Source organism: Bison bison, unplaced genomic scaffold, assembly GCF_000754665.1.
Source record: "Bison bison bison isolate TAMUID 2011002044 unplaced genomic scaffold, Bison_UMD1.0 scf7180017864180, whole genome shotgun sequence".
NCBI lineage: Eukaryota > Metazoa > Chordata > Mammalia > Artiodactyla > Bovidae > Bison > Bison bison.
The window spans coordinates 13,445,185-13,469,368 of record NW_011494752.1 but is presented as its reverse complement, the minus strand read 5'-3'; positions in this window follow the sequence as shown (position 1 = coordinate 13,469,368).

The window sequence follows — 24,184 nt, the reverse complement described above, 5'->3', positions numbered from 1 at the left end:
TAAAATTAAAAAAAAAAAAAAATCCCTGGGCCTTTGCAGAAAATGTCTAGCAAGCGGTTTTCGGTAGATTGCCGAGAGGTGTTCTGTGCTTGTGACCCTGAAGTTTACAGCATGCTCCATTGCATTTTGTTTGTTCGGGTTTCATTGTTTGTCTTTATTATACTTTTGTGAGAACTGAGAAAAGGACAGAACTACTCATTAGGATCAGTGTGGTCCCAAACACAGACAGGTTTGGAAGCAGAGCCAGGGAGGCAGAGGGGCCCAGGCTCACCTTAGGAACTGGGGAAAGATTTGGACACCCAGAGATCGTGGAACCCAGGGCTGGCCCAGGCTCAGTGAGCTGGCACGTCTGGGGGTCTGTGTCTAATACCCACCAGTGACACTCTCTGGACTTCCCTGGTGGCTCAGTGGTAAAGCATCCACCTGCTGATGCAGGAGATGTGGGTTCAATCCCTGGGTCAGGAAGATCCCTGGAGAAGGAAATGGCACGGAAAGGGCCCTCTGATGATTCAGAGTCTGGAATATGGACAGGGACCAGGAGAGTAGAAAGAAAACCTAGAGAAGAGCATCCAGTATTCTTGCCTAGAAAATCCCATGGACAGAGGAGCCTGGCAGCCTACAATCCATGGTAGCCCAAAGAGTTGGACATGACTTTGCAACTAAATAACAAGAAGTAACTCTCTCTACTTGTGTAACTTTGGGCTGGTTTCTTAAATTCTTTCTGCCTCTTGTTTTTTTTTTTTCAGCTTTCAGCTGGGGATATACTATTAGCGTCTCCATGAAGTCCTTGGAAAGTTTAGTGAATTAATGGATAAAAGGCACAAAAAGCAGCTCAGGATATATACATGCACACATGTCAGCTATCACCGTCTGAGTTACTGTTACTGTTGTTTTGGTTATCAGTAGCTGACATCTGGGTAGCCCTGGAGGAGCAGACAGGAAGTAACATAGGACTGGGAATCAGAAAGCCAGTGATGGGTCTTAACTCTGCCCCTGGGTGTCATGTGACCTTGAGAAAGTCGCCTCGCCTTTCAGGGCTGCAAGCTTCCCTCTCCCCTTTAACTGGAAGGCGCTTAAGAGGTTCTCGCCCTGGGTTGTCTTCCCCTCCTCGACCTGAAGGGGGCGCCGTGGCCCCACAGCCTAGCCCGTGGGCTCCCCACCCCACACAGCCTGACTTGACATTGAAGGAGCCCAGGGGTTGCAGTCCACTCAGAAATCCATTTTCCCCACTCAGCATAACGCTGAAGTGAGGCTGACTTGGTGTGTTTGCTTACGCCCCTTGGGAAGTTATTTCCCTCTGCCCGTAATTACCTGATACCCAGGCACTGCTGTGCAAAATTTGCCTCAGATACATTTTGTAAAGTCATCTAGACCAGCTCGGCTTTGATTAAAATGTGCAATCTTCCTCCAGGCTTTGGCACCTCGTTAAATAATTGCACCTCCAGTGAGAAAGTAAACAGCACCCTCTGGGGCACAGAGAACAAGATAAACCTGGTTCACTTCCGGCAGACACTTTACCCTCCACTCCCACCCTCCTCCCCACCTTCCTCCCCACGTGGGGTCAAGTGCGATGAAACAGAACAGAGTCCCCCACCCTGTCCTGGCTCCACCGCTGGCCAACTTGGACCCCGTCCTGGGGAAAGACTGGCCAAGGGTTTTTGCTCCCTGGGAACTCAGCTGGGCCCCAGGCAGGATCATGAAGGGACGTCTTCTGAATTGCCCAGGACTCATTGTGAAGGGTCAGGGCAGGCTCCAGACCCGCTACTCCATGGAGGGCACTGCCATGCTGCAGCGAGGGTGACAGTGGTAATTCGGTCTCACTGTTCTCCCAGATCAGTGATGTTGTTGTTTAGTCACTAAGTCGTGTCTGACTCTTTGCGACCCCAAAGACTGCAGCACACCAGTCTCCCCTGTTCTCTACCATCTCCCGGAGTTTGCTCATATTCATGTCCATTGAGTCAGTGATGCCATCCAACCATCTCATCCTCTGTCACCCTCTTCTCCTCATGCCCTCAATCTTTCCCTGCATCAGGGTCTTTTCCAATGAGTCAGCTCTTTACATCAGGTGCCCAAAGCATTGGAGCTTCAGCACCAACCTTTCCAATTAATATTCAGGGTTGATTTCCTTTAGGATTGACTTGTTTGATCTTCTTGCTGTCCAAGGGACTCTCAAGAGTTTTCTCCTTCACCACAGTTTGAAGGTACCGATTCTTCGGCGTTCAGCCTTCTTTATGTCCAACTCTCTCACATCCATACATGACTACTGGAAAAACCATAGCTTTGACTCTAGGGACCTTTGTCAGAAAAGTGATTTCTCTGCTTTTTAATACACTGTCTAGGTTGGTCATAGCTTTTCTTCCAAGGAGCAAGTGTCTTTGAATTTCATGGCCGTAGTCACCGTCTGCAGTGATTTTGGAGCCCAAGAAAATAAAGTCTGTCACTGTCTCCATTTTTTCCCCATCTCTTTCAGTGTTTCACGCCAGCTCTTTGGTCTTCTTTTCTTCTTTTATGAAGTGAGGAATTCGACATTGCAGACAGCCCTGGGTGAAACCCCCTTTTGCCACTTGCCTGTACTAAGACCTTGAGCAGGTGACTTATAAATACCTCTCCAAGACTCAGTTTTTCATCTGGAAAAAGTGGCTGAAAGTTGACGTGAGGATTAGATCCCCTGAATCACGTGTTTAACGTGTAACCACAGTACCGGGCATAGTGATGGTGCTTGTGGGGGCAGTAGCATGGTGGTTTGGAACTAGCCAGGGTCAGATTTGGATTTGAAACTTTAGTTCGGTCACTCAGTCATGTGCAACTCTTTGCCGCCCCATGGACTGCAGCACACCAGGCTTCCCTGTCCATCACCAACTCCCAGAGCTTGCTCCAACTCATGTCCATCGAGTCAGTGATGCCATCCAACCATCTCATCCTCTGTCGTCCCCTTTTCCTCCTGCCTTCAATCTTTTCCAGCATCAGGGTCTTTTCCAGCGAGGCAGCTCTTTGCATCAGGTGGCCAAAGTACTGGAGCTTCAGCTTCAGCATCAGTCTTTCCAATGAATATTCGGGACTGATTTCCTTTAAGGTTGGCTGATTTGAAAATTGGTCCTATCAAATTTTGGCTGTGGCCGTGAGCAACTTGCTTATCTTCTATGACTCTCTGTTTCCTAATCTGCAAATAAAAATGATAAATATCTATTTTATAAGGTGAGAGATTGCAAGAGATGATCTGTATTATGGCTCTATTAATGGTCTTATATAGAGTAAGTGCTCCTTAAGTGTTTGTGTAAGAGTAAGTGTTTTGGCCAAGTGATGATAATGACCAATGGCATAGTGAGCTGGTTTTGAGCTCCAGAATCTTTGGGAAGTCAATCCAAGATGACGTCCTAACTACTGAGGTCCAGGAAGAGAAGGATGCTGTTTGGAGAGACTGTGAAAAGTTATTTTCACTTGTGTTCCAATTCCAAGATATGGGAATTGAGAATATAATCATTAGACTGATGTAGATTCTTCTTGAATTTTCCTTCTTGTTCTGAAGAGTATGGCAAGGAACAAGAGTGGGGAAAAAGCAGACCATCTGCCACCTTTTCAGTTTGCTATTCATCCTTTTATCCACCTCTCCATTCTTCCATCCATCTATCCAGTCATTCATTCATCCAACCATTCATCCTTGGTTAGGCTCTCGTTAGGTGGCCAACTGGGGGTTAGCAGACTGTGAATGAGACCCCCTTTCCCAACACAATCTATAGCATTTGTTGTTTGAGCATTGGGAGTGAGGAAGAAAGCAGAGGAAAGAATGACTTCAAGGTTTTGGATGGAAGAATTGAGGCGCTAGTTACTGAAAATTGTGCAGGATCGTGTGTGTGTGTGTGAGAGAGAGACAGAGAGAGGTGAGTCAGGAGTTGGGTTTGTAAAGTTTGAGGTGCATATTAGAAACCCAACTGAGATGTAGAGTTGAGCTGAGATGTCTGGAATTCAGCTGGAGATGGAAATTTGGAGGCTATTAGTGTAAATGCCATGAGACTGGATGAGATCCTTGGACAGGAAGGTAGAGAGAGAAAAGAAAGCTGAGGGCTGACTCCAGCGCCCTCTGAATGTTTCAGGGTCTGGAATATGGACAGGGACCAGGAGACAAGGCCAAAAAGGAGCAGTCAGTGATATAAAAGAAAAAACTAGACAGAAGAGCATCCTGAAAGCAAGCGTTAAAAGATTTCACAGAGAAGGGAGGGTCAAGTTTTGTCCAATGATTCTGAGGCTCCGTAAGATGAAGACTGGGACTTGACCATCAGATTTGGTAACCTAGAAGTTATTGATGTCCTATGTAGGACTGTGGTTGAGCAATGAGGAAGTGGTTCAGGGGGGATTGGATTCAAGAGAAAAAGAGAGGAGAGAACATGGAAGCAACTCTAGCAAAGGATTTGAGAAGTGGGATGAGAACTGAAAGGGTTTGGAGGCACAGGAGGGCCTTTTTTTTTTTTTTTTTTGTAGGTGATGGGAACAATTAAGAAGAGGGGGAAAATTCAGTGATGCGGGGAAAGAGGATTGTGGCGACCCAAGGACAAAAGAGCAGATAAAACCAAGGAGGGTCTTGGAATGCAGGAAGGGAAAAACCAGACCCTATGGTCCTTCCCTCCCCCGTGTTGTAACTATTAATGGATTTCACGTCCTCCTGAGCAGTATAACCTGTCTCCCCTCCTACCCCATAGGGAGAAGTTCTTTGCCTTACTCTTCTCCACACCCAGTATGTGTGCCTCATCCAATTAGCAAATGACCTGCAAGAGTCCTATCCCACTCCTTGTGCCCTGGCTATAAATGTGGACTAAGAAAGGAAAAAAGTGGACTAAGGACCCCCTGTTCAACATTCGTTCTCCCGTGAGCTGGCCCACTGTTCTTACGGTGTCCCCCACACTAATAAACTTTATTCTCCTCTCCTTCTGCCTCGTGTCTGGAAATTCTTTTCCAACCCGCGCCTGGACCACGTCAAGGATGACTGACTGATCAATAACTTTGGTGTTGAAAAGAGAATGAGGCTATGGGATTTCAAATTGAGGGGTTGGCTTCAGAGAGGAGCCTTTCCATTCATCCACAGTAATTCAAGGGAAGTGCCGGCAGGGAAGAGATGCCCTGAGGTTGGTAGATGTGTTGGCAGAAGGCTGTGAAATTCTCTTCAGAGCAAGCCCAGTTGCTTGGATGAAGATTCAGAATAGAATAACATTTAATAAGGGTTGTATTTTTTTTCCAGGGAAAGAGGAAGAAAGGATCTGGAGTACATTGTAGAATGTTATCATAACTAGATAAGAAAAAAATATAAGGGTATGAAGGAATCGAGGGTTAGAAAAAAGGTGGCAATGATCAATGTATTTAGGTTAGACAGGGGTCATTCATTTTCGGAACCAGCAAACTAAAGATGAGAGATTGCGGTTGGAAAGTAAGATCCTCAGAATTAAGATAGCGGAGGAGTGAATTTCCTGTATGGAAAGGTCTAGGTGTAGCTGTGGCGGGAGGGGGGTGCGGATGGCTGAGTTAAGATGAGTTAGAATGGGACAAGAAGAGGTTGTGGCACTGCAAGTCCAGGACATTGCAAAGATTTCCTCAATGGAAAGTGAAATTCCTGAGATCAAAACTGAAGTAGTATCAGAGAGGGGACAGTGAGCAGATGCTCCGATTCTGTAGGAATGAAGGGGGTCTCTGGATGACTACAACACGGAGAGGTGGTAGATCATTCAGTCTGGCAGCATGATCTTCGAGACCAAGAGTGTGTGGGGGGCGGTGGTACAGAAGATTAATAAAGAGCAGGGGGACCTTCTACTGTTACCGAGCCCAAGCAGCTCTGCTCACCGCAAGGTAAGTCAATGAATCCGTGACGAGGTGTTGAGACGAGGACGGGGCTTTATTTGGGAGCCGTCCGACCGAGAAGATGGCAGGCTAGTGCCTGAAAATAACCATCTGTTCGGGGCCTGGATGTCAGATTCTTTTATGGATCAGAGATGAGGGGAGAGGTGAGGAATTAAAGTAAAAAGACTATTCAATCTTTGTGAAAGTCCCCTAGCATGGCAACCTTCAGGCAGGGGAATGTGTTAGTTTCCCTTCCTTACAGTCCTTCACAGGTGGGCGGCTCAGATGATCTCCCTGAGGCCGGCCATCATGTATGCTTATAATAACAAAAGCTGCAAAATAAGGGTTAAAGTCACAGAAGCAGGTCCAGGGTAAACTCAGAATTAACCCTCCCCAGTTACGCTACCCTGCCACCGGGCCCAGTGGAACAAGGAGCAAGGAAATGAAAAAATAGCCACTTGTTGAGAGAGGTGGCAGGAGAAGCCGTGTCCTTAGCAGGAGTTTTGAGCTTCTCTTAGGGGTGGATTCTAGACCCACACGGATGTGGATTCCTCCCGGTGCTGCCTCCCGAGGGTGGCCTCCGTCGCCCCTTTTTAGATTCGTCTTCTCTTCCACCAAAGACCACTCTATGATGCAACGTATGGCAATGGTTCCAAGCGCAGGTTTGGGAGTCCAACTGCCTTGACTCAAATCCTATTTTCCTGCTCCCTGCTTATTAACTCTGTGAACTTAGGCTAATTGCCTCACCTTTCTGTGCCCAAGTTTCCTCATCAGAAAATAGGGGTGGTAATGGCTTTAATTATGGGGTTGTTGTGAAGATTAATGGAATCGATGCAGGTACAGCGCTTGGAACAGTGCCTAGAACATGGTGAATGCGCGAACTAGTTTTTGCTAATAATATGATTACTTTTAAAATTAATCTTCTGCTCAGTTTCTTTGTTCCGGAACAGGCTCCCTGTTCTGTTAGGACAAAAAGGTGAAGAAAATGTTTAGAGATGCAACCGAAGGTGGAGGGATTTTGCTGATAACAGACCAGGAGTTCCAAGAGAGGACCCAAAGAGAGGACTTGGGGCGTTAGGGATCTTCAGTTAGGGCGTGGACAGAGGTTTCAGGGATGGGAGGAGGGTGATGAGGGATGAATTGAGGAAGTCTTGGGGTTTCCCGTGCAGAAGTGGGCAGAGATCAAAAGCCAGGTGGGCTCAGTCCTGTTGGTGTCTCAGATAAGAAGGGAAGAGGGGGCAGGGAGCCCTGGGATTCCCTGCAGGTCAGCTGGGTATGAGCCAGGCTGGGTGGAGGGTGATGTTGTTTGGACAGTACAGAATGCAGAGGCTCCCTCTTCACTTCCGCCGGTGGATGCTGTGAGCATGGTTCACAGCTTTGTCCCTGGTGTCTAGCATTGTGGTTGGCCTGAGGGGAAGCCTCTACATCCTTACTCAAGAGATGAAACATGCTTCTGGGGATCAGCTCATGCATTTTCCCACCAGCCCAGCCTCTTCCTACCCCTCACACTACCCTCTCGGAAGCCTATGTAAATCCCCCAGTCAGATTCCCTCTGAATTGCACCAAGCATCTCGCGAGACTCTGTACCTGTGATTGTGTTGCTTTTGAATAGTTGACTCACAGCTCACCTCACTCAGAGCTGAGACAAAAGGTGTCATATGATGTTCCTAAAGTTGCGTCTCTTGTTGCCCGGGCAGATGCAACCGCTGCAGAATTACCAGAGATGTTAGGTGGTGGTTTAGTTGCTAAGTCATGTCCAACTCTTTGTGACCTCATGGACTGTAGCCTGCCAGGTTCCTCTGTCCATGAGATTTTCCAGGCAAGAATACTGGAGTGGATGGCCAATTCCTTCTCCAGGGGATCTTCCAGGCCCAGGAATCGAACCCACGTCTTCTGCATTGCAAGTGGATTCTTTACTGACTGAGTCACCAGGGAAGCCCCAAGGTTGTTAGAATCGAGGCCACAAGGACTTGTTGAGTGTCATTGTTTCATCATGGGTCATTGTTTCATGATGGGACAGACAGTTCCTCCTTTCCTGGATTCAATGCTCACGACTTCGTCAGACATGAAGTCCTCCTGATGCCACCCTGCCCCCCCTCCCCCATAGCTGTCTGCTCTTGGGTTCACTCTGATGAGTTCATCGAAGTCCTGGGTCCTTGGGGCCAGTGGTGCTGTAGACACTAATCCAGGGGTTTACAATGGGTGGAAATTACCCACAGACACATGCTATTAGCCTCTCATAGTAGTTTACCAATCAGGAAATTTCATGTAAAATTTCAGACTTCTACCCTATTTTCTTTTTGAAAATCGGGAGACCCAGCCACAAGGACTTTGGGATCCTACATGGCAACCGTTGGCTGGAGTGGAGTCACGGCGCCCCCTGCAGGCAGAGCACAGGCTTTCTGAGTCATGGGGCACCCTCCACGTGAGCTCCTTGGGGCTCAAACATTTCTACTATGGGTCTGCTTCTCCTATGGGCCCTGGCATTCGTAACCTCAGCTGCCCAACCTGGGAACAGGGACGTCTGAGGGCATGGGCAGAGGATAAAGTAATCTGTGAATGATTAATGAGTGTGTGGAATGTTGATGCAAGGCCAGTGAACAGCACCCGACTCTTCCTGGCATTTGTGAGAGCAAACAACTTACATAATCTCTCTCTCTCTCTCAAAAAAAAAGAGAAACCGCGAAGACCTAACTAATGGACATTTTCTAGTCTTCCTGGAAATTTTAAACTGGAATCAGAAGCATGGGAGACTACGGCTTCAATCTTAACCTTGTGCTTGAGGATACTGTGGTGAGCAATGTAGACAAATGCCGGATTCCTTCCCAGGATAGTGGAGAATTTCACAGCTCCCTTGTTCTTTCATGCTGTTGCAACACCAATTATCACCTGCCGGACTCTTCATGGAGCCTCTGTGTGTGTTGTCATCCAGAGCTTTCTCGAAAAAGTAGTGGAATTTTGCATTTTTTATGACAGCAATGTAAAAAATTGAACAGTCTTATAACAGAGGTTTTTTTTTTTTCTTCCCCAAGAGCAGTTCAGCCCCTGGCCAGCTGGGCTCTTCAGCAAGTTATTTAACCTCCCCGAACCTCAGTTTTCAACCATGTACATCTGAGAGGAAAGGTTTTATCTCAGAATGGTTGTCTGATGGTTAAATCTGACATTCTAGGGCTTCCTTGTTGGCTCAGCAGTAAAGAATCTGCCGGCAGAGCAAGAGATGCAGGAGACACAGGTTCAATCCCTCCTTCGGGAAGATCCCCTAGAGAAGGAAACGGCAACCCACTCCAATATTCTTGCCTGGGAAATCCCATGGACAGAGGAGCCTGGCGAGCCACAGTCTATGGGGATGCAAAAGAGTTGGACATGACTTAGCGACTAAACCACCACCACCAGTCTAAGTGGAAGTACCTGGCCCAGAGCCCTGCACTGAGAAGGCACTAAGAGAGTCTTTCTGTTCAGGGCATTTACAGGAAGAGCCCCTGAGCAGAGTAGGAATCCTGGGGAATGCCAACACAAATAAACCCCAGAAGCCCAGACTCAGAACAGTGGTCTCAGAGATGGGGAGACTGCGGTGCTGCCTGGCTGAAGAAGCACAGACCAGAGAGAGGGCGGGTGTGCACCTGCGGATGTACGTTACCAACCTGAAGAGGTTGCTTTCCTTTAAGAACCAGGTTTATAACATCATTGCTCAAAGCAGTCATTTTCCCCAGGGGAACAAGGGAAGAAAAATCCTTTGGCCACAACTCTCTGACTCTGATGTCTGTTGCTTGGGGCCATTTCCCCAGGGAGCTGGGCCAATTGGCTTGGATTTTCTAAAATTGCTCAGACCCCTGCTTCCCCAGTCGTCATCCACCTTGTCAAAGGAATAAGTGTTTATGGAGCACCTTCTCATGGCCATATGCTGCTTTCGATTCTGGGGACACAAGGATGGTCAAGACATGCCTTTGCCCTTAAAAGCTGACTGTCTAATGGAGGAGATGTGTAGGGAAGCGGTTAAATACAGTCTGATAAGCAGTACACCTGGGGTTTGCCCAAGAGGCTGTGGGAGTTCATGGAAGGGCAATGGAATCAGCTTGGAAAAATTCAGGAAGGCTTTCCGAAAAAGACAAGTTCAAGTTGATACGTGAAGGACACGAAGGAGTAGCCAGGTCCATTTGGAACAGGGAGAAGCTTGTGCAAAGGCCCAGGGTCAAGACAGGGTGGATTTAGAGGCTGGCCTGCGGTCCTTGTGACTCAAGGTCTGCTGGGAAGTCCCAAGGGGCTGGGCAGGGAAGCCAGACCCCACTGTGAGAAGCCTTGTCATGCTGAGGAGTTTGAACTTGATCCTTGGATAGTTCCAGCCATCCCAACCTTTGGGGACCCAGTCTACATCTCTGAGATGGCCTCACTTAGCCAGAAGTGGCAGCTACATGGCTCCTCTTTTGCAAGGCACAGTCACACTGTCTGTCACCTGGTCAGGAATGACTGCTCCCCTGATACAGAAAGAAGATGACCTGAGCACACACAATTCACACTTTCAGGGGCAAGTCCCATTTACACATGTTCCGTGGTCAGAACGTGTTCAGTCTCTCAGTCATATCTAACTCTTTGCGAACCTGTGGACTGTAGCCCACCAGGCTCCTCTGTCCATGGGATTTCCCAGGCAAGAACACTGGAGTGGGTTGCTATTTCCTCCTCCAGAGGATCTTCCCGACCCAGGGATCCAACCTGCATCTCTTGCGTCTCCTGTACTGGCAGGCAGATTCTTTACCACTAGTGCCACCTGGGAAGATGGTGGTCGGAACAGTGCACCCCAAATTTTGGTTTGGACAAACTAGACTTTATATCTATAGCACTAAACATTTATATAAAACGCATATGCAGCCTGCTGCTCTTGTTGTTATCAGTGACCTATCTATTATCACAACTGTGAGCTCTCAGGAGTTTAAAACATTAGAAGTGTTCTCATAGACTTCCAACTGAAGATTGGAGTGGGTAGCACTTACCTTCTCCAGGGGATCTTCCCAACCCAGGAATCAAACCCAGGTCTCCCACATTGCAGGTGGATTCTTTACCATATGAACCACCAAGGAAGCCCAAGAATACTGGAGTGGGTAGCCATTCCCTTCTCCAGGGGATCCTCCAGACCCAGGATGGAACCGAGGTCTCCTGCATTGCAGGCAGATTCTTTACCAGATGAGCTAGCAGGGAAGCCCAAATAAAGGCCAAGGCCTTTATTTTTCCATAACTGAATTGTGTTTCTATCTGCAGCTCCACGCCGCTGTTGTAGAAACTCGACTGTGGTCATTGCATGACAAACTCAACCAATTCAAGGTTATTTTGGTTGGTTCACAGTTCCCCACTTTCCTCTTTCCTCCATGATTGCACCTAATTTCCAGGAGATCTGAGGGCTGTCCAGACACTGGGTGTGGCGTCTGGTTCAGACCATCCTGTCTTCTCCTGCATCTCCACCACAGCCTCACTCTCATTGGCCCTGACTGTCCCTGCCCATCCTTGCTGGCTTCCTTCAGGATGTCTGAGTCCTCATCTTTCCCCTGGTGGTTGGCCCACGAAACTCACTCTGTGTCTGCACGAGCTGACTAGGGAACACTAGGGCCCCTCAGCCCTAAAGAACGGATGTGAAGCTTTCAGTCTCTCCCCTTACCCTGCGGGACCTGAAGGTCAAGTCCATTTCTCTAGACCCCGGAGTCAGTTCTCTATCACTGTGGTCCCATGGAAGGGTTCAGGTGGGGAATCCTAAGACCCTGTTCACGTTCCTAGGCCTTGCTCAGCAGGTAAGCTGTGGTTCCTTCTGCTTTTGGTCTTATGGTTCTCCTCCATCCCTACAGACTTGACCTCAAAAGGGCAAGACAGGACCTCTCCACCTCAGGACCACTCTTAATTTCCCCCTTTTCCCACCTAAGGGAATTTTTATATAAATTAAATTTTATATAAATAAAATTTTATATAAATGTTATTTTAAATGAATATATCTATTCATTTTAGTTATTTATTTGACTGTGCTGGGTCTTTGTTGCAGCACACGGGATCTTCAGTCTTCACTGGAGCATCAGTTCTCAGTGCTTAGTCATGTCCGACTCTTTGAGGCTCCATGGACTATAGCCCGCAAGGCGTCTTTGTCCATGGAAGTGTCCAGGCAAGAACACTGGAGTGGGTTGCCATTTCCTCCTCCAGGGGATCTTCCGGGAGCCAGGGATCAAACCCACATGTTCTGCATTGCAGACAGATTCTTTACCACTAAGCCACCGAGGAAGCCCCTCATTGCAGAATTTGGATATTTAGCTGTGGCATGAGGGATATAGATTGCTGACCAGGGCTTGAACCCAGGCTCCATGCACTGAGAGATCGGATTCTTAGCCACTGGATCTCCAGGGGGGCCTACTCTAGGGGATTTTAATATAATATGAATGGTAGTAAAACTGGCTCTAACCAATCCCAAATCCTTTTTGCCTCCTTTTTTGGAAATAATTTTCTGTGCTGGGTCTCTTTGGGCTTTCTTTGGAACTCTGATATTCCTTTCCATTAGGCTCTTGCTTCTGCCTTGGGTTCAAATGTTCATTTTGAAACATGAAAGCTGAGCATGCGTTTTTTTTTCTCCCTTCTTTACCATTGTGACAACCTTCCCCAAAGACAACTGGAACAGAACAGTTTTACTGTTGGTGAGTGGAAGATAGAGATAAAGGGGCTAAACTCATGGATTACCCCAATAGTAGAGCATCCTTTTACAGAAGGGTTACCCATTGTGTGTCATAAACAAGGAGCTCTTATCTGCTCTGAGATCTGAAAGTGGACTATGGCAGGAAGAGGAAGAGCTGAGCGCTGTCCATGCTCTCCACCACCAAGGGTAAAGGATCCATTTACTTTTTTCCCTACGTAAACCACTATACATAAAATAGATAAGCAACAAAGATGTACTGCGTAGCACAGGGGATCACATCCAATATCTTGTAACAAACTATAATGGAATAAAATCTGCCCCCAAACCCCCCTGAATCACTATGCTGTACATCTGAAACTTACGCGATATTGTAAATCAACTGTGCTTCAATAAAAAAGAATCAAATTTCACATAAATGAAAACAAAAGGCATATCAGAATGCAAGTGAATGACACAAACTGCTATGTTAACAAAAACATCCGCTCAGACCCTCTATTTCTACCTCTGTCTCTGTCTCTACTTCCATCTCTATTCAACTCTTTATAAGCCTGTGCACCCAGGAGAAGGTGATAGCTGCTGCTTATTGTGCCTTCTAGACACAGAAGGACGGCCACCCCAGAGGTGTCTGGCGAACCTGCTGCAAGGTTAGACGAAAGCATAGCAGCTGCTTCCTGGTTGCCCCTCAGCCTGCTGCTTGGATTCTGGGAGCTAGGGCTCTCAGGAACAGAATCTCAGTGCCCAGTGCAGAGAAGGAAATCTCCTGGTCCTCATTGCAGTGTGTTTGCAGATGCTTAATGGGTATCAGGGGGCCTTCCAGGTGGCTCAGTGGTAAAGAATCCACCTGCCAATGCAGGAGACACAGGTTTGATCCTTGGGTCAGGAAGATCCCTTGTGGAAGGAAATGGCAAGCCATTCCAGCATTCTTGCCTTGGGAATCTCCTGAGGAGTCTGGCAGGCTATAGCTATGGGGTCACAAAGAGTTGAACACAACTCAGCAATTAAACAACAACAACAATGGGTATCAGAGACTCTTTTTCACTCATTTTCCAAGGTTGGACATTAGCGCCGTCTGTTTATTTGCTTGCTTCTTTTTAATGTCACCTGGGAGAGTTTAGCCGTGAACAGAGAGAGCATCAGATGATCTAAAGTAGAAGAGTCCTTGGACCAGCCTCAGAGTTTCAGCTCATCGTGAACTCCAAGCTCAAAGGATGACATTCTAGCTTTCAATGAAGAGATTACCTTCAAGTGACTGGGACAGCCTTGATCTCTGGAAGCTTCTGTGCTGTTCAGGGCCCAAATGGGTGTCTTGCATCATAAATCAGGTTTATTGGTCTCTGGGGCTTGTGTGCTGCAAAGAGTTAATCTGGAGTTCTTGCTTGGATGGCTTAAGTCCGGCACATTCCAGAGGAAGGACTGGCCCTTAACCAGAGAGACCTTCTACGTCCTTAAAGTGTTCTGGTTGTAAGAGTGCTTTTGTATGCCTGGAGCCGTCAGCCACCCCAGAGAGTTTATGGCTGTGCGTGTGTGAGTGCTAAGTCACTTCAGCTGTGTGTGACTCTTTGCGACCCCATGGACTGTAGCCCGCCAGGCTCCTGTGTCCATGGGACTCTCCAGGCAAGAATACTGGAGTGGGCAGCCATGTCCTCCTCCAGGGGATCTTCCCAACCCAGGGATAGAACCTGCATCTCCTGCGGCCCCTGCATTGCAGGTGGATTCTTTACTGCTGAGCCATAGGGGAAGCCCAGTTTATGGCTGTCACATGACTTACAATGACTCTGTGCCTTTATTTGCCTGGGGCTCTGAGCCATGCTGTATCAATTTGACCTCTAGAAGTGCTGGAGACAGGTACAATCATGCAGGTATTTCATTGCCTTTGTGATGGACCCCCTAAAAAATCTTGGATGGGAAAGCTCAGGAAAGCTTCCCTGGCTGGCAGTGCTTCCTCTGAGCTATCATATGTCATTACTGGGAGGAATATGTCCTGTCTGTAATACTCTGCAGAGAGAGGACAGCTGGAAGGCCACATCTGGCTTCTCCTGGATTCTGCCCTGTGGACCCATTGCCTTTGCACATCTGAGGCTGTATCCTTTCACCGTCACACACCATAACCATGAGTGTAAGAGATTTTCTGAGTTCTCTGAGTCCTCCTGGTGAAATCGCTGAGTCTCAGGATGGCCGTGGGGACCCCCTGACCCAACTGGGAGATTTTCAAAGGGAGAGATGCCAAGTTTTGAGTTTCCAGTTGGCTTCAGGCTGGTTCTTCCTCACATGAACCCTTCTGGGCAGTCAAATTTTCCTATGACTCCAAGGTCCCTGACCTGGCCCCCTGACACAACTTCCACATCCTAGTGAGCCGTTCAACTTCACAGTCGCAGACTGCTCTGATGTGCTCAGCCTCAATGACTCAACTTCCATTCACTTCTGCAATCCACACCCACTGCCGCCTCCTATTCCTTGTTCATCCCTTGGGATGCCTCAAACTATGAAACCACATGCTCAGAAATCTCACTGGCCGTATGTTTAAGAGCATAAGCTTTGGCATGAGTGAAGTCCAGAGTGACTTAGCTTCCTGGAGCTGCAGTTACTCTTCTGTAAACTGAGAGAGGACTCGATGAAACCGCACATGTAAAGCTCTTTGTGAGTGCCCACTGCGTACATGCCAGGGATTAGGATCAGAGCTACTGTTATCAAGTTTGGGATGGTTAATCTATGTGCTAACTTGGCTGGACTGTGGGATGCCCAGATATCTGGTTAAACATCATTTCTGTCTGGGAGAGTGTTTTCAGAAGAGATCAGCATTTGTATCTGTGGACTCAGTAAAGCAGATGGCCTTCCTCAGTATGGGTGGGCATCATCCAGTGCCCGTGGGTGTTGATTCATTGGCCTGATTAGAACAAAAAGGCAGAGGAAGGTGGCCTTTTTTCTCTCTGCCTGACTGCTTAAACTAAGACATTTGTCTCCTCCCAGACATGTGGACTTGTCCTTACAAGTCTGGCTCTCCTGGTTCTCGGGCTTTTGGACTTGGAATGGAACCACAGCACTGTTTTCATGGATCTGCAGCTTGAGGACAGCAGGTCCTGGAGCTCCTTAGCTTCCATAATCTTGGAATTGTGAGTCAATTCCTTGTAATGAGACTTACAAGGAATTGGTTCTGTTTATCCAGAGGACATTGACTAACACAAAGCCTCATGGCTGACTACACACTGGATATATTTGACACCTGATTTTGCAGGCTGTCAGACCTCACTTGGGCTTGCCCATCTCCCCTTCTTTGGCTGGGTTTCATCACCCATCCCTTCAAGGACCCTCTCATCAAGTCCTCCTCACCCTCATTTCCTGGTCTTCCTTCTGCAGCTGCGCCTCTGTCCCCAGTGCTGTGTCAACCCAATCATTCGTTCTTCTCTCTCCTTGGCCCAGTGCTGCAGGATGATACTTGGGGAAAATTGCATCACCATGGCAGATTGGTTCCATTACACATTTATGAACCATTCAGCCTCTGCGGGGCAGCCACTGCCACTCAGTCGTCTTTTAATTCTCTGGTCGACCTTCTCTCACTTTCCTTCAGCGGCTGCCCCTGACCTCCATTCACTCCACCCAACCCACCATCATTACCTTCAGGGGCAGCTGGGGCTCAGAGATAATGGAGGCCCTCAGAGATGATCTATCTCATGGGTGCCCCCTTGGTCTTCTAAATTCATCTATGTGTGCTTGCTTAAGTCACTTCAGTCATGTTGCAACCCCATGGACCATAGTCCACCAGTCTCCTCTGTCCATGGGCTTCTCCAGACAAGAATACTGGAGTGGGTTGTCATGCCCTCCTGCAGGGGATCTTCATGACCCAAGGATCGAACCCACATTTCTTATGTCTCCTGCATTGGCAGGTGGGTTCTTTACCATTGGTGCCACTTGGAAAGCCCAGATCCATCTGTATTTTTTACCTATATTTGCTTCCTTCATGGTTCTATTTGAAGGAGTTCTTACTCATCATTAAAGCTAACCTTTCTAGAAGTAAATGCTGATTCCTTTGCTTCCTATTTTTTTCTCTAGGAAAAACTTCATTCCCTCTCTCATATATTCCATCTCTCTTTCTTCTGCACTCAGGCTTTTCTCCCTGGTGTCCAAGTATGTCCATATTTCCTCTTCCTCTTCCTTTTCTCTTGTCTTTTGATTTGCTTTTCTTTCAAGATCTCCCTATCTTTCCACTGCTTAAGCAGTTCCTACTTGCTCTTGTCAAGTGGTCCTTGGTTTTGCTGCCTAGTGAAATCCTACAGGGGCCATGAGTCCTTCATTTTTAAATTTCCGTTCCTCAACATCCATCCTGGAACAATGAAAGATGCCAGTGGGAGGCATATGCAGGATGATGGATGGAGGATGGTGTGCAGGTGGTCCAGATCAAAAGGATGAGCAGGAAGCAGGGATATGATGGGGCTCTGTGGAGGGGGAGGAGGACCTGGAGTTTGTGTCACAGGAAGCAAGTGGTGGCACGTGTGCCCTTGTGCTCAGTAGCCAAGTCATGCCCGACTCTTTGCCACCCCATGGACTGCAGCCCACTAGGCTCCTTGGTCCATGGGATTCTTCAGGCAAGGATACTGGAGGGGGTTGCTATTTCCTCCTCCAAGGGATCTTCTCGACCCAGGGATTGAAACCGCATGTCCTGCATTGGCAGGCAGATTCTTTACTACAGAGCCACCTGGGAAGCCAAAGTAGGTAGTGGAGCTGCTCACAAAATCTTCCTTGCTCCTGGTGTCAGGGACAGAATGCTGAGCTGGGCAGCGCCTGTGTCTGACATAATATGCTATATATTATGGCTTTATGCTTGTGTGCTGGGAAGGAGCAGAATTGGATTATCTCCTCGCCCCAGGAAATAGCCTTGTAGTGAGCGGTAATAGGATCAACGTGCACGAACTGAAATTCTCCATAGCCTCCCGGGGACAAGAGTGGTGTGAAGAATTCTCTTTCAGGGAGAAGGTGTGTGGCAACCTTGGGGATAAAGAGAGACCTGTTAAGTCAGGTTCTGACTTTGGGAACTTTCGGGGCAGAAGGCAGTGGCAAAGCCCCAAAGGTTGGACCACTTTCCCACGTGCCTCTCTAGCCAATTATGCTAATGAGACTCTTTCCTGGCGGAAGAGGGACCCAGTGGCACAAAGCTACACAAAGCTTCATTCTTTTTTTCTTCCCACTTCTTTTTACTCACCGACCCTTCCATGTCTTGGAGTTTTTGCCCACATTGCCGTTACAGCAACTTTCAACCATATAGTGTCATAGATATTCGGCTTTGAGGATTTAACACTAGTCATTCCTATTTTATGCATCATATTCCGAAGAACCATGGAATGGAGCAATTTGTTATGTTGCTAAAGTATGAGTCTGTATGACCTGCTCTGTGATGGGACGGCAGGGCTTAGCAAGTTAGTGAGTCTGGTCACCTGCCCAACCTATGCATCTCATTATTGTCTTTTTTATTCATTCATTCAACAGATATTTTTTTTAGTGTCTGCTCTATTCCAGCCCTTATACTAGGATACTAGGTTAAGGCATGAAAATGGGAAATGAATATGTTCTCGCTCCCATGGACTGTACCTTCGGGAGGAGAATGAGGGGAAGGAAGAAAAAAAATTCGAAGAATTAATGTCATGTGGCTTTATGTTTTCTGAAGAAAATAAAACAGGGTGATGTGATGGAAAGTTAGAGAGAGAGAGGTGAGCATTGGAAGGGAGCCTTGCCTCCCTGCTGCATTATTCACAGCAGCCAAAAGGTGGAAGCAACGCATGTGTCCATCAGTGTCTGGATGGGTTACACAAAATGTAGTTATTATAAAATGGAACATTATTCAGCCATGAAAAGAGATGGAATTCTGATACATGGTACGATGCAGGTGAGTCTCAAAAACATTATGCTAAATGAAATAAGCCAACCCAAAAGGTAAATATTGCACAAGGCCTCATACGAAATACCTAGAATAGGCGAATTCAGTAAGACAGAATGTGGATTTGAGGTTACCAGGGGCTGGAGGAAAGGGGAAATGGGAATCATTGCTTGGTGGGTACCATGTTTCTGTTTGGGGTGATGAACAAGGTCTGGAAAGAGATGGCTGTGGGGGTTGCAGAACACTGTGAATGGACTTAATGCCGCCAATATCTCACCTTGCTTGTTCAGCCAAGAGTTGGCTTGGGGGTCTAGCCATATTGGCACTTAGAGATCACCAGCTGTCCTATTTTGCTTTGGATTCTTGGGTCATTGCTTTGTTGCAGGGGTAGCAAACTCAAGTTCTCCAGAGACTGTGCAGGATACCTGCATGTGAGGCAGCCTTGGAGGAAGACGTGTTATAATCAAATATCAGATGCCTGCCTAACTGCACGGCCATGGAAAACATCATATACGCCATACAAAATCAAACAAAACATACGCCTGGGCTATATTTTGCTCAAGAACTAGCAGTTTGTGAACTTTGCTCTTGTCTTCTAATCCTTAATGTGATGCATAATTTTATGTGGGTAACAATGGTATTTTGAGTTATTTCCTCTTTCCCTCTCAAATTAAGACTACCTTGGGTGACAAGCTTAGGGATTAACTTGAGAACACAGGGGACAGAAGAGGAAGATCAGAAATCAGTTGCATTACCTTAAAGCTGATGGGTTTAAGAGAAGCTGAAAGTGGTTTTAGGTCTGTGGCCGAAAGGACTTACAATCTCGTCTCCTGATTTTGCCCAAACTAGGGACACAGTCACCCTGCAATTGCATGTCCCTACCTGAGAGCTGGCCTCTACCACCTGGCAGGTAAGGAGATGGGTGCATACGCTTTATAGCTGATGAGTTTGACCAGACAGGAGTTAGGGGCTGAACCAAGCAAGTTCAGTTCTCTCTTTCAAAATAAAATATCAGATACATCACTGTTCCTCTTATGGGAAGAAATTAGTAGAAATGGAGGGAGAAGCTAGAGGTGTTATCCTGACAGATGTTCCTCTTCACTGAAGCACGAGACTAGCAGGGAGGTTGGTTCCCTCAGTAGTAACCGACATTTTATCTCTGGAAACTTCCCTTCCGCCTCACACTCCCCTCACTCCCCACCTCCTCTTTCTTCTCTTCTCTCTCATGTCACACATTTCACCAAGAAAACTCTTGATCTTGGTTTCTTTTCATCGACCTTTCCATTTACATGCAGAAAGCCTTTTCTTTGCTAGCTTTTGGTATCTCTATGAGTCATGGATTCTTTCTCCTGATACATCATTGATTACCGTTACTATTCCATTAGTTCTGATCTGTTCTCTGATTTACTATTATTTCTCTTAAAGTTTTCAACACTTTGTTTTAAAAATATGTTGATTTCCATAGGTTGTTTCATCACCTCTCATACTTTCATTTTCCTCCGAAAATCCATGTCTCTGCCCAGACCTCTGCCCTAAGCTTCAGAAACACATATCCAGTTGTTGTCAAGTTTAGTGTATCAAAAAGTTCTTTTCAAAAAATTACTTTGTTGTATTTATTGTTTATTTTTAAAAATTTAAGTAGTTAATTTACAATGTTGTGTTAGTTCCACGTATACAGCAAAGTTCATATAAAAGTATGCATTTATCAGAGAAGGCAATGGCACCCCACTCCGGTACTCCTGCCTGGAAAATCCCATGGATGGAGGAGCCTGGTGGGCTGCAGTCCATGGGGTTGCTGAGGGTTGGACACGACTGAGCGACCTCACTTTCACTTTTCACTTTCATGCATTGGAGAAGGAAATGGCAACCCACTCCAGTGTTCTTGCCTGGAGAATCCCAGGGACGGGGGAGCCTGGTGGGCTGCTGTCTCTGGGGTCACACAGAGTCGGACACGACTGAAGTGACTTAGCAGCAACAGCAGCAGCCTATCTACACTTTAAGCCATGTGGACTGAAAAATCATGTCTTCTTTATAAGGTCCATTGAGAAGATTAGATGAGGTAATGCAACTGGTTGCTGCTTAGATGTCAAGAAAAATGGGGACATAAAAGTCTGCTTGCAGAACGTGAGCCTGCATTAAATGGTGAAGCACAGCTGTTATCCTGGGGCTCCTTCCATTCCTGTGTTATGTTTACTGCTTTCCTTCTATTCTTGTAGATTTCTAAGAAAGACTTAAAGGCAAGAGCAAGCTTTGAGTCTTTATACATGTCTTAAAGCTTTTGCACTGTTTCTCATATTGAATTTATGATTTAGATGGGTATAAAACTCCAGGTTGACAGTAAAATTTCCCCCCAAATTCTGAAGGTTTTGCTCCATTATATTCTAGTGTCTTAGTGTCTGATATTGCTTTTAAGAGCCCTGTTGTGGTTCTGATTTCTTGTCCTTATCATATGACATATTAGTTTTTTCTTTCTGGGTATTTTTAGACTCTTTATCCCTGAAGTTCTGAAATTTCAAAACAGTGTGTCTTAGTTGGCTTTTTATTATTCATCTTGCAGAGTATTTTATGAGCCCCTTCAATCTGGACACTTAGAGCTTTCAGTTCTGAAAAATGCTTTCCTATTATTTCCTTTGATGATTTCCTTTTCTTTGTTTTCTCTGTTGTTTCAAAGTCCAATTATTTAGATATCATAATTTCTGAAAAAATACTCTTTTCCTTCTCCACTATTTTCTACCTCTTGATCTTTTGGTCCATTTCTTGACTATTTCCCCAACTTTACATACTGTTATTAAATTTTTGTTATCAAATATTTTGATTTCTAAAAGTTTGTTCTTTGTTTTTGAAATGATCGTTTGGGTAGTATGCTATTCTATCTGTAATATGCAGCTTATAGGGGTGATGTCTCCTTTCATTCCACTAAAGATACTATTTATAGGTTTTTCTTCTGCTCCTTGAGTCATCTCTGTATCATCCAGGTTTCTTGTTTATATTTATTTGTTTTGCTCTTTTTCTTTTAGAGGCCTTTCTCAAGTGTCTGCTTATCCTCTGCTGGCCATGTCTTTTTATGGTGGCAAATATACTTAATATAAAATGTACCATATTAGCTATTTTTTAAAGTATACAATTCAGTGGAATTGAGTAAATTCACGTTGTTGGGCAACCATCACTACTAGGCATCTCCTGAACTCTTCCATCACCCCAAACTGAAATTCTGTACCTGTTAAACCATAACTCCCTCCTCAGCCCCTGTCACCATTATTCAACTTTGTTTTCTGATTAATTTGACTGTTCTAAATACGGCATATAAGTGGAATCATAAATGTTTGCCCTCTTGTGTTTGGCTTATTTCACTTAGTATAATGATTTTATAATCATACATAAATCATATAATGATCCTGATGTTGGGAAAGATTGAAGGCAGAAGAAGAGGGCAGTAGAGGATGAGATGTTAGATAGCATCAGTGACTCAATAGACATGAGTTTGAGCAAACTCTGGGGCACAGTGAAGGACAGGGAAGCCTGACGTGTTGCAGTTCATGGGATTGTAAATAGTTGGACAAAACTACAACTTAGCAACTGAACAACAACACCTACACAATTATTTTAAGGTTCATCCATGTTGTAGCAGGGGTCAGAATTTCATGCCTTGCAAAACTGAATAATCAATAATCCATTGGCTGTCTACACCACATTTTGTTTATCCATTTACACGTTGATGGACACCTGGGTTGCTTCCATGTTTTACTTCTATGAATAATGCTGCCATGAACATGTGTGTATACACATCTATTTGAATCCCTGCTTTCAATTATTTTCATGTATTTTTTTTAAAGTGAGACAGTAAAAAATTGTTAGACTCTGTGTAAGTATGCATACTGCTTGTCAGGGAGCTCACAATGGATGAAAGTATGTCAAAATCACTGTGCATTAGCAGATCCCAGGCATATCCACGTGGCTCATGTTTTCTCTACACATCTAGCAGGAATATCAGAATATTTTCAATACACAGCACAGTACTTCACTCAATGCCTGCAACTTACGGAGTGAGTGGCATGTGTGTGACATTCCCTCTCACCTTCCAGATATAATTTTCCTTTTGTTGTTGTTCTTCAGTCTAAGTTGTGTCCAACTCTTTGTGACCACATGGACCGCAGCATGCCAGGCTCCTCTGTCCTCCACTATCTCCTGGAATTTGCTCAAATTAATGTTCATTGAGTCAGTGATGCTATCTAACCATCTTCTTCTACCTCTAACCATACCCTGCCACCCTCCTCTCCTTTTGCAGTCAATCTTTCCCAGCATCAGGGTCTTTTCCAATGAGTCAGCTCTTTGCATCAGGTGGCCAAAGGATTGGAGCTTCAGCATCAGTCCTCCCAATGAATTTTCAGGGTTTATTTCCCTATACTTGGTATTTCTTTGATACTTGTAATTGAGATTTGGGAGACCAGTGATGAGGAAGAAGACAGCTGTACAGTTACATGTTTGAGCTCAAGTTGCCTTGATTCTTGGGAGTTCCTCAAATATATATTCAGGGGCTTTCCTGGTGGCTCAAAACAACACAAAACAAAACAGAACAAAAAAAAAACCTGCCTGCCAATGAAGGAGACATAAGAAGTGTGAGTTTGATTCATGGGTTGGGAAGATTCCCTGGAGGAGGAAATGGCAACCCACTCCAGTATTCTTGCCTGGACAATCCCATGGACAGAGGAACCTGGCAGGCTACAGTCCATGGGGTCACAAAGAGTCAGACATGACTGAAGTAACTTAGAATGCACTAATAGATATATTTTTAGTTGGCACTGGAAGCAGATATCATATTTTATGAGCACCAGATACATGTATAGTTGTGCTGATAGTTCAGGAATAAGCAAACGGTAGATCTACCTTGGAGTGTCATGGAGACGCCTTCAGGATGTGAAAGTGGGCAACAGGGAGCGGAGTGGGCACTGGTCTCAGGGAGTCTGAAATTCTGGCTCAGGACCAGCCTCCACCTATGTGGGCTGTTTTCAGATTCTCTGTTTTGACCTTGTACCTAGCAAGCTCACCAGTTCGGTAGGTTTCCTAGGGAAAAGTTCACTTTTGCAATTTTATTTAAATGGTCTTTCTTTTTAAGGTAAGAATAACTACCATTGGAGCTTACAGACAGGGTCATGATATCGTAATCTCGATTGCAACTTTTGAGCAAAGACACGAGGATGAGGACAAGAGGGGTGGGGGCAGAGTCTGAGCAGCTGGTGTTTGTTCCAGCCTCTTCCTGAGCCGCTTTGGAGCCTCAGAGAATAGGAATGAGGCATCACCATTCCCCGCACGGCCCCCGGGGCGAGGCTGGGGCTGTGATGTGCTGATGTGGAGGTGCGTTTGTGCGCCGGCTCTTAAATGATGTTCTTTCTAATCTCACTTTTCTGCTGCTGGGAAATTCACATGAAATCAGCACCTTGTCTACTTCCGTCTTGCTCCCATTGATGTTATTGTTATTCATTTATTTACTTTACACCTTCTTAGATGGATGATGTCAGATCTGGCAGTTTCCTTCTTGACGTCTTGCACTTTCATCAGCAGAACGCCATCTGCCCTCATTCCAGAGTGGTGCTGGTGGATGTGTTTCAGGAATGGCTGATGTCCTGTGAGCCAGACTTGCATAAGCCTCTACAGTCTCTGCTAATGAGTGGATGGTGGTTCCCAGGACCTGCTGTTACAGAATACGCACATGCTAAGTCACATCAGTTGTGTCTGACTCTCTGTGACCCCATGGGCTCTAGCCCTCCAGGCTCCTCTGTCCATTGGATGCTCCAGGCAAGAATACTGGAGTTGGTTGCCATGCCCTCTTCCAAGGGATC